The sequence below is a fragment of the Oncorhynchus mykiss genome, chromosome 12 (genome assembly GCF_013265735.2).
Source record: "Oncorhynchus mykiss isolate Arlee chromosome 12, USDA_OmykA_1.1, whole genome shotgun sequence".
Taxonomy (NCBI): Eukaryota; Metazoa; Chordata; class Actinopteri; order Salmoniformes; family Salmonidae; genus Oncorhynchus; species Oncorhynchus mykiss.
Window position 1 is genome coordinate 96405431 of NC_048576.1, and position 12500 is coordinate 96417930.

General features: G+C 45.8%; 1 protein-coding gene across 1 annotated transcript in view; it reads right to left on the reverse strand.

Moving 5' to 3' along the window:
- LOC110516715 (germ cell-specific gene 1-like protein) overlaps nt 1–12500 on the reverse strand; it is a 43555-nt gene that overhangs the window by 13192 nt on the left and 17863 nt on the right. The window lies entirely within an intron of this gene.

Here is a 12500-nt window from a genome sequence, read left to right on the forward strand (position 1 = left end):
ACCAACAGGCTTAATCATTTATTTATTAACTAACTAAATAATCACAGAAATGCATAAACAAATGAACAGTAGATATTGGTTACTAACAAAAGATAGGGAAGATTCCCTAGTGGGCCAATATGACGGCTTGGTGGACCAATGGGAAGTGGGTGTGGACTGAGACAAAGCGGGAAAGGAAAAAGAGACCACTACACAGTTGATAATTATATTAATTGAAATGCTAATCCTTTGCACATGAACGCTCACTCATTCGGGAATAACTGCAATCAATATATGTTTACGCCCAGGTGTCGTTGTGATCTCTGTTGGAATTGTCAGTTCGTCTGCTGGAGAGATCACCTGAGTCTCTTTCTGTTTTCCTGAAGATCAAAGTCATTGGTGGTTACGATGGATACTTCAGAGTTCCATTCAGAAACGTTTTTCCATAGAGTAGATGTTTCGGCGGTTGTCGGTAATCGCATCCCAGGTTGACATAATTTCGAGCTGCAGACTAGTAATTAGTATATAAGATTTGCTCTTATTCTCTAGGGATCGACAGTCTCAGAGTTGAACCATTTCCAGCCGTGTAGCCAATGCTCCACGTGGTATGGTTAGGAAATTGATAACTATTCACAATCACAGCTCACGCTGTGGGTTTGCTTAGTCTTGGTACTCAAACCTATGCCACCTCAGTTTCCACCGAGGAACGCGGTGGTCTGAAGAGGATTTCCTCAGGAGGGGGTTTTATTCCTAACAGTAGAAAAGGAGGTAATATGACACCAGATCATGTCTCACCAATGACTTAGTTCAACTTTAGATAGGAATACAATTCTCTCACATTAAATGTTTAAACATCACATCACATCATTTCACCAATAGTTTCATCTTTACTCATTCATTTTATACAACAATTAGATGCAAACACCATCATTGAGAAAAGTACACAATCAAGAGATATAGTTATGTGTGTTTCCTGTCCTCTCTGAGGTCACCAAAATGAAACACACTCGTCATACCCGTCCCTTAAGTGTCCACGGACCACTCCCACCTTCTCACAAGTGGACCTTTTGTTTCATATTCCCATTTTTGGGGATTTAGGAGTTTGGCCATGTGAAATCCTTTGTTCTCTCTAGGTGTCTCTTTCTGCGTGGCCATGAGGAGAGAGTCTCCTCCAGGAATTTATGGCCTGAGATAATAGAACCTGGGTGTAGAACAGAGAGAGAGGGGGAAGCCACGATCTATACCCAGAAAGGGCCACGTCACGACAGCGTTTAGGAGGCACGATTACCTGCAGAGCATATGGACGTTTCTACTGTCTTCTCTGGGATGTCGAAATCAATTCAGAATGATTGTCATTTGCCCTCTCAATCCACCGGTGCATTTTCCTAGCGTTGGGATGAGAGTTGAATACATCTCTGATAGCTTGGGGACAGACCAGGATACATTTTTCCTGGCTTTGGGATGAGGGATGAATACATCTCTGATAGCTTGGGGACAGACCAGGATACATTTTTCCTGGCTTTGGGATGAGGGATGAATACATCTCTGATAGCTTGGGGACAGACCAGGATACATTTTCCTAGCGTTGGGATGAGAGATGAATACATACATCTCTGATAGCTGAGGGACAGACCAGGATACATTTTTCCAAGCTTTGGGATGAGAGATGAATACATCTCTGATAGCTTGGGGACAGACCAGGATACATTTTTCGTAGCGTTGGGATGAGAGTTGATAGGCTGTACTGTGCTGCATCTCCCCGACCTCGTGAGGGGCGACAGGTATTCTAGAGGTTAGGACTCTAACAGAAAGGTTGAAAGATCAAATCCCCAAGCTGACAAGGTAAAAATCTGTCGTTCTGCCCCTGAACAGGCAGTTCACCCACTGTTCCCCGGTAGGCCGCCATTAAAAATAAGAATATGTTCTTAACTGACTTGCCTAGTTAAATGTAAAAAAAAATGAAACACAGTGAATCAGATATATGACAACATGACTCTTCAGTCAGTATTTTAATGACAGGAACACAAGACATACATCACACATGACACCCTTTATCTCTCTACGTGGTGAACTACTTCTGACCAGGGTGGACCCCAGTCCATTTAGACTTTAACCAATACGGGTCAACAGTTGTGCACTATATAGGGAACAGGGCTCTATAGGGCTCTGGACAAAGTAGTGCACTATATAGGGAACAGGGCTCTATAGAGCTCTGGTCAAAGTAGTGCACCAAATAGGGAACAGGGCTCTATAGGGCTCTGGTCAAAGTAGTGCACTATATAGGGAACAGGGCTCTATAGGGCTCTGGTCAAAGTAGTGCACTATATAGGGAACAGGGCTCTATAGGGCTCTGGTCAAAGTAGTGCACTATATTAGGAACAGGGTGCCATTTGGGAGACAACCAAGGAGACAGTAAAGAGGGCTCAGTCTGTCAATATACCCTAAGTAGCTGAGACACCTATAAAACATTTACTATCTCTGAATTCATTACACTAACAGGATAAACTGTGTGTGTGTGTGTGTGTGTGTGTGTGTGTGTGTGTGTGTGTGTGTGTGTGTGTGTGTGTGTGTGTGTGTGTGTGTGTATGTGTGTGTAACCAATCCAAGAGAGTTAGTTCTGGGAATTGAATGGGAACGTAAAAAGAAATCCTCTTCTTCTAGTATCATGAATAACTCAGGTGGCGTCTAGTTGTCAGGAAACAGGTGGCCATGTTTTAAAAATCATCCCAAACAACAACAGCCATGGGAGGAGAAAACAATGTCAGAGAAACATCAAAGTGAAGGAGACAGAACACACCAAACAGCTTGCTGATCCCAGACCAGATTCTATGTAAAACGGCTTGCTGATCCCAGACCAGATTCTATTTAAAACGGCTTGCTGATCCCAGACCAGATTCTATGTAAAACAGCTTGCTGATCCCAGACCAGATTCTATGTAAAACAGCTTGCTGATCCCAGACCAGATTCTATGTAAAACGGCTTGCTGATCCCAGACCAGATTCTATTTAAAACGGCTTGCTGATCCCAGACCAGATTCTATGTAAAACAGCTTGCTGATCCCAGACCAGATTCTATTTAAAACAGCTTGCTGATCCCAGACCAGATTCTATTTAAAACAGCTTGCTGATCCCAGACCAGATTCTATGTAAAACAGCTTGCTGATCCCAGACCAGATTCTATGTAAAACAGCTTGCTGATCCCAGACCAGATGTAAACGGTGAGAGTTGTTGATATTAAAAGAAGTAGCTAAATAACAAGGTACAAGGTAACAAGTTCACTCCCTATAGAGACCCATTAACTCTACTAGAAACCCCTCTCTACTAGGAACCCCTCTCTACTATGAACCCCTCTCTACTAGGAACCCCTCTCTACTAGGAACCCCTCTCTACTTGAAACCCCTCTCTACTAGGAACCCATCTCTACTAGGAATCCCTCTCTACTAGAAAGCCCTCTCTACTAGGAACCCCTCTCTACTGGGAACACCTCTCTACTAGGAACCCCTCTTTACTAGGAACCCCTCTCTACTAGAAACCCCTCTCTACTAGGACGCACCTCTCTAATAGGAACTCCTCTCTACTAGGACGCCCCTCTCTACTAGGAACCCCTCTCTACTAGGAACCCCTCTCTACTAGAAACCCCTCTCTACTAGAAACCCCTCTCTACTAGGACGCCCCTCTCTACTAGGAACCCCTCTCTACTAGGAACCCCTCTCTACTGGGAACCCCTCTCTACTGGGAACCCCTCTCTACTAGGAACCCCTCTCTAATAGGAAACTCTCTCTAATAGGAACCCATCTCTACTAGGACACCCCTCTCTACTAGGAACCCCTCTCTACTAGGAAACCCTCTCTACTAGGAACCCCTCTCTACTAGGAACCCCTCTCTACTGGGAACCCCTCTCTACTAGGAACTCCTCTCTACAAGGACGCCCCTCTCTACTAGGACACTCCTCTCTACTAGGAACCCCTCTCTACTAGGAACCCCTCTCTACTAGGAACCCCTCTCTACTAGGACACTCCTCTTTACTAGCAACCCCTCTCTACTAGGAACCCCTTTCTCCCTCTCTCCATAGTAAGGCTGTGTGTAACAGGGCTGAACAGGAAGAATTGTGTTGGTGTATCTCTGCACTCCTCCCTCCCTCCCTCTTTCTCTATTTATCTCTCTCTCTCTCTCTGTCGCTCTTCCTCCCTTCCACTCTCTCCTTCTCCCTCCTTCCCTCATTTCCGCTCTCTCTCTACACCCCCACTCTCTATTTCCCTCCCTCCCTCACTCCCTCTCACAGTGTAGAATAGAGATGACTTTAATGTGGGGATGAAAGCAGTATTAAACAGAGATGACCTTAGTGTGGGGATGAAAGCAGTATTAAACAGAGATGACCTTAGTGTAGGGATGAAAGCAGTATTAAACAGAGATGACCTTAGTGTAGGGATGAAAGCAGTATTAATCAGAGATATTACTCACTAATGTTCAGTCTATGGACAATAAAGTAGACGAGCTCAGGGCGAGGATCTCCTTCCAGAGAGACATCAGGGTCTGTAACATACTCTGTTTCAAAGGATCATGGCTCCCTCCGGATACACTGTCCCCGTCCATACAGCCAGCTGGGTTCTCAGTACATCGTGCAGACAGGAAAAAACACCTCTCCGGGAAGAAGAAAGGTGGTGGTGTATGTTTCATGGTGTGATTGTCATAACGTAAAGAAACTTAAGTCTTTTTGTTCACCCGACCTAGAATATCTCCCAATCAAATGCCGACCGTATTACCTCCCAAGATAATTCTCTTCAGTTATAGTTACAGCCGTTGTAGTTACAGCCGATACCACGACGGCCCTTCAAGGAACTACACTGGACTTTATGCAAACTGGAAACCACATATCCTGAGGCTGCATTTATTGTAGCTGGGGATTTTAACAAAGTAAATTTGAGGAAAACGCTACCGAAGTTCTATCAACACATTGAGTGTAGTACTCGCGCTGGAAAAACACTGGATCACTGCTACTCCCTCTTCCAGGATACCTACAAGGCCCTCCCCCACCTTCCCTTTGGCAAATCAGATCACAACTCCATTTTGCTCCTCCCTTCCTATAGGCAGAAACTCAAACAGGAAGTACCCTTGCTACGGACTATTCAACACTGGTCTGACCAATCAGAATGCATGCTTCAAGATTGTTTTGATCACACGGACTGGGATATGTTCCGGGTTGCCTCTGAGAATAGCATGGACGTATACACGGACACAGTGAATGAGTTCATCAGGAAGTGCATAGGGGATGTTGTTCCCACTGTGACTATTAAAACCTACCCAAACCAGAAACCGTGGATAGATGGCGGCATTTGCTCAAAACTGAAAGCGTGAACTACCGCATTTAACCATGGCAAGATGACTGAAAACAGTCCAGTTATCGCCTTCATAAGACAATCAAACAGGCTAAATGCAATTCAACGGCTCAGACATGAGACCTTTGTAATCAAAGGGAAAACCAGCCACTTCCTGGACACCGACGCCTTGCTCCCGGACAAACTGAACACCTTCTTTAAGGATAACAACGTGCCCCACCCCCTCATTCTCTGTGGCCGATGTGAGTAAGACATTTAAGCGTGTTAACCCACGCAAGGCTGCCGGCCCAGATGGTATCCCTAGCTGCGTCCTCCGAGCATGCGCAGACGAGCTGGTTGGAGTGTTTACGGACATATTCAATCTCTCCCTATCCCAGTCTGCTGTCCCCACTTGCTTCAATATGTCCACCATTGTTCCTGTACCCAAGAAAGCAAAAGGTAACTGAACTAAATGACTATCTTCCTTAGCACTCACTTCTGTTATCATGGAGTACTTTGAGAGGCTAGTCAAGGATCATATCACCTCTACCTTACCTGACATCCTAGACCTACTTCAACTTGTTTACCGCCCCAATAGGTCCACAGACGATGCAATCGCCATCGTACTGCACACTGCCCTATCCCATCTGGACAAAAATGTTAGTCAATGCCACTCCGACATTGCTCGTCCTAATATTTATATATTTCTAAATTCCATTCTTTTACTTTTAGATTTGTGTATTGTTGTGAATTTTTAGAGACTACTGCACTGATGAAGCTAGGAACACAAGCATTTCACTTCACCAGCAAAAACATCTGCTAAATATGTGTATCTGACCAATAACATTTGATTTGATATAGACACACACACACATTCTTGAAACACCTCTGACCTCTGAGTCTCTAGTGCAGGGTTCCCCAACTGGAGGCCAGCGGGCCAACACCTCTGAGTCTCTAGTGTTCCCCAACTGGGGGTCAGCGGGCCAACACCTCTGAGTCTCTAGTGTTCCCCAACTGGAGGACAGCAGGCCAACACCTCTGAGTCTCTAGTGTTCCCCAACTGGAGGACAGCGGGCCAACACCTCTGAGTCTCTAGTGTTCCCCAACTGGAGGACAGCGGGCCAACACCTCTGAGTCTCTAGTGTTCCCCAACTGGAGGACAGCGGGCCAACACCTCTGAGTCTCTAGTGTTCCCCAACTGGAGGACAGCAGGCCAACACCTCTGAGTCTCTAGTGTTCCCCAACTGGGTGCCAGCGGGCCAACACCTCTGAGTCTCTAGGGTTCCCCAACTGGGTGCCAGCGGGCCAACACCTCTGAGTCTCTAGGGTTCCCCAACTGGGTGCCAGTGGGCCAACACCTCTGAGTCTCTAGGGTTCCCCAACTGGAGGACAGCAGGCCAACACCTCTGAGTCTCTAGTGTTCCCCAACTGGGTGCCAGCGGGCCAACACCTCTGAGTCTCTAGGGTTCCCCAACTGGGTGCCAGCGGGCCAACACCTCTGAGTCTCTAGGGTTCCCCAACTGGGTGCCAGCGGGCCAATCTGGACCTCCAGTAAAATGACCCCCCCCCCCCCCCCCCAATTTTTTTATTTTTTATTAATATTTTGTTAATTTAAAAAATATATATATCGGACCGGAGATGCAAAAACTCCCAAATGCAATGTCCCAAGAAGGAAGTTACCTCACCTAAATAATGCAAAAGTTACATTTTAACTTCATTCATGAGGAGAGAGGATGCAGGAGACGGTCAACTAATGAAGCAGGCAGCGGACCATTTAGTGGTGCTGAAACGTAAAGCTGGACCTGCAGCGCAACCAATAGGAGGTGAACAGCACCTGGTGCTGAAGCGTAAAGATGCATCCGCAGAGAAACCAATAGGAGGTGAACAGCACCTGGTGCTGAAGCGTAAAGATGCATCCGCAGAGAAACCAATAGGAGGTGAACAGCACCTGGTGCTGAAACGTAAAGATGCAACCGCAGAGCAACCAATAGGAGGTGAACAGCACCTGGTGCTGAAACGTAAAGATGCAACCGCAGAGCAACCAATAGGAGGTGAACAGCACCTGGTGCTGAAAATATTGCTAACTTGTTATGCAACAGATGGAGAAAACCTACACCAGTAGAGTACGTAATTTCAACAATAATATTCTTTTTTTTTTGACTTTACAAACAACAAGAGGGCTTAATTGGAGTCTACTTCTTCAGAGCGAAGGCCCATATATAATAACTTAACAGGCTGAGCTAGGCTATGTGGGGGCGAAGGCCCATATAAAATAACTTAACTGGCTGAGCTAGGCTATGTGGGGGCGAAGGCCCATATAAAATAACTTAACAGGCTGAGCTAGGCTATGTGGGGGCGAAGGCCCATATAAAATAACTTAACTGTCTGAGCTACAACTCAAGCTTCACTCGCAGGCGTAAATCGATCCAAACGTTGTCAGCACATAAAAGGCATGATTCTTTATTCCGTTGTATTCAGCTGAGCAGGACACCCAAAACACACACAAGGACTCGGCCCTCCTGATCTCACCAGTTACAGGACACCCAAAACGCACACAAGGACTCGGCACTCCTGATCTCATCAGTTACAGGACACCCAAAACGCACACAAGGACTCGGCACTCCTGATCTCATCAGTTACAGGACACCCAAAACGCACACAAGGACTCGGCACTCCTGATCTCATCAGTTACATGACACCCAAAACGCACACAAGGACTCGGCACTCCTGATCTCATCAGTTACAGGACACCCAAAACGCACACAAGGACTCGGCACTCCTGATCTCATCAGTTACAGGACACCCAAAACGCACACAAGGACTCGGCACTCCTGATCTCATCAGTTACAGGACACCCAAAACGCACACAAGGACTCGGCACTCCTGATCTCATCAGTTACAGGACACCCAAAACACACACAAGGACTCGGCACTCCTGATCTCATCAGTTACAGGACACCCAAAACACACACAAGGACTCGGCACTCCTGATCTCATCAGTTACAGGACACCCAAAACACACACAAGGACTCGGCACTCCTGATCTCATCAGTTACAGGACACCCAAAACACACACAAGGACTCGGCACTCCTGATCTCATCAGTTACAGGACACCCAAAACACACACAAGGACTCGGCACTCCTGATCTCATCAGTTACAGGACACCCAAAACACACACAAGGACTCGGCACTCCTGATCTCATCAGTTACAGGACACCCAAAACGCACACAAGGACTCGGCACTCCTGATCTCATCAGTTACAGGACACCCAAAACGCACACAAGGACTCGGCACTCCTGATCTCATCATTTACAGGACACCCAAAACGCACACAAGGACTCGGCACTCCTGATCTCATCAGTTACAGGACACCCAAAACGCACACAAGGACTCGGCACTCCTGATCTCATCAGTTACAGGACACCCAAAACGCACACAAGGACTCGGCACTCCTGATCTCATCAGTTACAGGACACCCAAAACGCACACAAGGACTCGGCACTCCTGATCTCATCAGTTACAGGACACCCAAAACGCACACAAGGACTCGGCACTCCTGATCTCATCAGTTACAGGACACCCAAAACGCACACAAGGACTCGGCACTCCTGATCTCATCAGTTACAGGACACCCAAAACGCACACAAGGACTCGGCACTCCTGATCTCATCAGTTACAGGACACCCAAAACGCACACAAGGACTCGGCACTCCTGATCTCATCAGTTACAGGACACCCAAAACACACACAAGGACTCGGCACTCCTGATCTCATCCCTGATTTGAATGATGATGTCTGGAATTCAATCATCTGTTTGAACTGGGGCCTCACCAATCGAGGGTATCGCTTTCTTAGCAAGGGAGGAGAATTCTACACCTGGGCAGACTGTGAGATGGTCACGTACAGACGTCCTTGGGCAAGTTGGGCAGTCATGATGTAGTCTTCAGATCTGGTGGAGAAGTTGTCCCTCAGCCGCTTGATGATATCTTCCATCAGCTCTGTGACGATGCTGCGGCCCGGTCCCTCCACCTGTCATTTCTTCAGTGTGCTGAAGTCTTCCATCAGCTCTGTGACGATGCTGTGGCCTGGTCCCTCCGCCTGTCGTTTCTTCAGTGTGCTGAAGTCTTCCATCAGCTCTGTGACGATGCTGTGGCCTGGTCCCTCCCTCCGCCTGTCGTTTCTTCAGTGTGCTGAAGTCTTCCATCAGCTCTGTGACGATGCTGTGGCCTGGTCCCTCCCTCCGCCTGTCGTTTCTTCAGTGTGCTGAAGTCTTCCATCAGCTCTGTGACGATGCTGTGGCCTGGTCCCTCTGCCTGTCATTTCTTCAGTGTGCTGAAGTCTTCCATCAGCTCTGTGACGATGCTGTGGCCTGGTCCCTCCCTCTGCCTGTCGTTTCTTCAGTGTGCTGAAGTCTTCCATCAGCTCTGTGACGATGCTGTGGCCTGGTCCCTCTGCCTGTCGTTTCTTCAGTGTCCTGAAGTCTTCCATCAGCTCTGTGACGATGCTGCGGCCTGGTCCCTCTGCCTGTCGTTTCTTCAGTGTGCTGAAGTCTTCCATCAGCTCTGTGACGATGCTGTGGCCTGGTCCCTCTGCCTGTCGTTTCTTCAGTGTGCTGAAGTCTTCCATCAGCTCTGTGACGATGCTGTGGCCTGGTCCCTCTGCCTGTCGTTTCTTCAGTGTCCTGAAGTCTTCCATCAGCTCTGTGACGATGCTGTGGCGTGCAGTGAACGCTTCAATTGTTCTGCGTCGGGCCTCTGGGGCGAGAAGGCAACTTTGAAAGTTCCATGCTTAGATTCATAACGACGTCTGAGGTTGAATTATTTTTGCAAACAGAGATATTTCCATTGCAAATAAGACACACTGGCTTGGCATTGTGAAAAGATGGAAAGATTAATGCATATCTCTCTGTCTGTTAGGAGATAGATGGTTAGATGAATGCATATCTCTCTGTCTGTTAGGAGATAGATGGTTAGATGAATGCATATCTCGCTGTCTGTTAGGAGATAGATGGTTAGATGAATGCATATCTCTCTGTCTGTTAGGAGATAGATGGTTAGATGAATGCATATCTCTCTGTCTGTTAGGAGATAGATGGTTAGATGAATGCATATCTCTCTGTCCGTTAGGAGATAGATGGTTAGATGAATGCATATCTCTCTGTCCGTTAGGAGATAGATGGTTAGATGAATGCATATCTCGCTGTCTGTTAGGATATAGATGGTTAGATTAATGCACATCTCTCTGTCTGTTAGGAGATAGATGGTTAGATGAATGCATATCTCTCTGTCTGTTAGGAGATAGATGGTTAGATGAATGCATATCTCGCTGTCTGTTAGGAGATAGATGGTTAGATGAATGCATATCTCTCTGTCTGTTAGGAGATAGATGGTTAGATGAATGCATATCTCTCTGTCTGTTAGGAGATAGATGGTTAGATGAATGCATATCTCTCTGTCCGTTAGGAGATAGATGGTTAGATGAATGCATATCTCGCTGTCTGTTAGGAGATATATGGTTAGATGAATGCATATTTCTCTGTCTGTTAGGAGATAGATGGTTAGATTAATGCATATCTCTCTGTACATTCCTCCCTTAAACTTCCAATTATCATTATCCACCGTTCTTTTGATACTTTTTTCAGAGCTACATTTTCTCTTGTTATCAAGTTAATTGTTCTGAAAAATGTTTTTTGTTAAACGTTTAAAAGGGTATTGTAGCCTACAGTAGGCTACATACACCTGTTTTTCCCCACCAATCAAAGCACAGAGAAATAGACAACAATAATAATTGAATAAAGATACAGTGCCTTGCGAAAGTATTCGGCCCCCTTGAACTTTGCGACCTTTTGCCACATTTCAGGCTTCAAACATAAAGATATAAAACTGTATTTTTTTGTGAAGAATCAACAACAAGTGGGACACAATCATGAAGTGGAACGACATTTATTGGATATTTCAAACTTTTTTCTTGTGAAGAAGTTTAAAGCCGGATTTGGATACAAAAAGATTTCCCAAGCTTTAAACATACCAAGGAGCACTGTGCAAGCGATAATATTGAAATGGAAGGAGTATCAGACCACTGCAAATCTACCAAGACCTGTCCGTCCCTCTAAACTTTCAGCTCATACAAGGAGAAGACTGATCAGAGATGCAGCCAAGAGGCCCATGATCACTCTGGATGAACTGCAGAGATCTACAGCTGAGGTGGGAGACTCTGTCCATAGGACAACAATCAGTCGTATATTGCACAAATCTGGCCTTTATGGAAGAGTGGCAAGAAGAAAGCCATTTCTTAAAGATATCCATAAAAAGTGTTGTTTAAAGTTTGCCACAAGCCACCTGGGAGACACACCAAACATGTGGAAGAAGGTGCTCTGGTCAGATGAAACCAAAATTGAACTTTTTGGCAACAATGCAAAATGTTATGTTTGGCGTAAAAGCAACACATCTCATCACCCTGAACACACCATCCCCACTGTCAAACATGGTGGTGGCAGCATCATGGTTTGGGCCTGCTTTTCTTCAGCAGGGACAGGGAAGATGGTTAAAATTGATGGGAAGATGGATGGAGCCAAATACAGGACCATTCTGGAAGAAAACCTGATGGAGTCTGCAAAAGACCTGAGACTGGGACGGAGATTTGTCTTCCAACAAGACAATGATCCAAAACATAAAGCTAAATCTACAATGGAATGGTTCAAAAATAAACATATCCAGGTGTTAGAATGGCCAAGTCAAAGTCCAGACCTGAATCCAATCGAGAATCTATGGAAAGAACTGAAAACTGCTATTCACAAATGCTCTCCATCCAACCTCACTGAGCTCGAGCTGTTTTGCAAGGAGGAATGGGAAATGGGAAAAAAATTCAGTCTCTCGATGTGCAAAACTGATAGAGACATACCCCAAGCGACTTACAGCTGTAATCGCAGCAAAAGGTGGGGCTACAAAGTATTAACTTAAGGGGGCTGAATAATTTTGCACGCCCAATTTTTCAGTTTTAGATTTATTAAAAAAGTTTGAAATATCCAATAAATGTCGTTCCACTTCATGATTGTGTCCCACTTGTTGTTGATTCTTCACAAAAAAATACAGTTTTATATCTTTATGTTTGAAGCCTGAAATGTGGCAAAAGGTCGCAAAGTTCAAGGGGGCCGAATACTTTCGCAAGGCACTTTATTGGTGATTTTATGAGCGTAATGAGATCG